Source organism: Tupaia chinensis, unplaced genomic scaffold (genome assembly GCF_000334495.1).
Source record: "Tupaia chinensis unplaced genomic scaffold, TupChi_1.0 Scaffold000316_1, whole genome shotgun sequence".
NCBI lineage: Eukaryota > Metazoa > Chordata > Mammalia > Scandentia > Tupaiidae > Tupaia > Tupaia belangeri.
Window position 1 is genome coordinate 6,170,088 of NW_006159809.1, and position 2,194 is coordinate 6,172,281.

Genomic DNA, 2,194 nt, shown 5'->3' on the forward strand with positions numbered 1-2,194 from the left:
CACAATGGTAGGAGAGCTGCTAGGTGGTGGACACTGCCTTGGCCAGTAGCCCTGGGGCCAGAGGGCAGGGGCTGTGTTTGCTCCCCCAGCCTCAGGAAGGGACTGGGCCTCACCCTCTGTCTCTTCCTATTTCCAGATTAGGAAGCAGCTGTGGAGCCTCTCAGGCCTGTTTACCAGGAGAGGCTGGCTAGGGCCTGAGGTGGTTTCAGCACACTCTCCCTCCCTCTGTCTGTCTGACTAATGTTCCCATCTGGAAGCCCCAGGTGAGAGATGGTAGCACCTCTGTCTCCGCTGCTGCCACTACGAGCAAGCGGCTGTGTTTGGCTGTGTTTGCGGTATAACTGCCTGATGGTATCTCGGAGGGTGGTGTGGGTGAGTTGTCTCTTGGGAGTGTCTGCCTGTTGTTTGCCTCAGTCCCCACCACCCCCACCCCAGCCCCTGCCTGGGCTTATTGTATTATTCATAGGACTGCAGAACCAGTACCCTGCCCCCAGCGCTGTGGGAGACACTGCCTGGCAAATGCTGGGGTGTCTGTGTTTGTGTGCACGTATGTGTGTGTTCTTCAGAGGAGGATTCTTTCTGCACTCCCTCCTGAATTAGCCCTTGGTATTTCTCTTCTGATCATCCTAAGTAGAAATTTTGGGAGCATCATTCCTGCCAGGATGTCTCTGTGGATAGGAAACCCAGTTCCCATCTTCTGGCTCACAGAGAATTCCAGGGTCTGGACACTTACTTCCTTTTTTTTTTAAAGTTTATTTTATTCATGACAGAGAGAATGTGTACATGCATTTGAGAGAGAGAGAGAGGAGAGAGAGAGAAATACCCTTGATGGGGTCTTGTGCTGTGACCCCCTTTCCATGGCCCTCCAGTTCACCAGGATTTTAGGCACATGCTTGTCCGACATGTTCCAAGTCGACTAGGTCAGGAATCCAAATCCAAGGTCAGTATATGCAACTTCCAGCACCACAGTTCAGTGTATCTATTGCACCCCTGAGAGCCAGCCTGGTCCCCCCACTTCTGACTGTCTCCCCCAATACCCTGAAGAGCTCCACCTCTTCATTGTGGGAGATTTCTTCTTTGCGCCTTCCAGCTGGCAAGGGCTTTGTCCTGACTCCAAGTTATTCCTTAGGTAAGAGATGACAGGATGATGCTATCAAAGACAAGTAGCTTCCCAGCCTGGCTTGATCACAACTGTGTGAGCCACCCTCAATAACGCATCCTCCCTCTGAGTGTTAGTTTCCTGAACTGTGAAATGGGAATAATACTGGGACAGTCCCATGGGATTAAATGAGGTATTTGCATACATGCAAGAGTGCTTGGACACTGAAGTTGGATGTCTTACCATTCTTACTTCTTCATCCTGATCTCTCTCCCCTTGATCTCGTGTTCCCCAAGGACTGTCTTCTGGGCAGCAACCAAGCATAGAGTGTATACAAAGAGAAACAAAAACAAAGAATTAGAAGAAAGCCCTCCTCCTCCACTATTTGGGGTCCTCTGAGCTGATGGGAGAGACACATCTGCTGCCTCGGGCTCCCAGTGTGTTTGTGCTGTGTGCATGTGTGTGGTGGTGGAGGGCAATGCTGGTCAGTCAGGGGAGGGGAGCCCAGATGTGTGTATCGAGGCTAGACTGACTACTGCAATGCCTTTTTAGCAGGCAAGAGCAATCAACAAATTCATTAAGTATCTGTTTACACATCCATTGTCAAAGCTAATAATTTGATTTAGCGAAGCTGATTACCTCCATTAAAAACCATTAGTTCCCATAAGCAAATGCTCCTGTGTTTGCATTTTCCTAATTATGTTGACATTTCACAACTTGCATTTCAAGGGAGGCCTGTGCTCAGGCTCCTCCTCTTCCATCCCAACCCACAGGGCTCTTTGCAGTGACCTCCTCAGCCCACGCCCTGTGCTAGGTGTCAGGGGACAAAGGGACAAGGGGAACATGACAGACCCGTGGCTCTTTGCCTACATCCCATGCTTTGCACTGCTCTGGGTGTCCCAGATGGTATGACTGGCTATCTGCGGGCAGAGCCAAAGTCAGCCCTGTAGCCTGCCTCAGGCACCTCTGGATGCCACACATTTAACTGAGCCTCCTGCATGTGGGACGGCCCCCAATGCAGCCTGTCTAGGGCATCCCTATTGACATGATCACTATTAACTGAGTAATGGAAGACCCTGAGGTTCACCTTCAGGG

The 2,194-nt window shown here is 50.8% G+C and overlaps 1 long non-coding RNA gene across 1 annotated transcript; it reads right to left on the reverse strand.

Moving 5' to 3' along the window:
* Window positions 1-1,106: 1,106 nt before the first annotated feature.
* Window positions 1,107-1,837, reverse strand: LOC102491590 (uncharacterized). The gene is made up of 3 exons (XR_334970.1): window positions 1,739-1,837; window positions 1,343-1,401; window positions 1,107-1,124 (listed from the first exon to the last, which is right to left on the reverse strand). It is a non-coding gene; the product is annotated as an uncharacterized LOC102491590 (long non-coding RNA).
* Window positions 1,838-2,194: the final 357 nt, after the last annotated feature.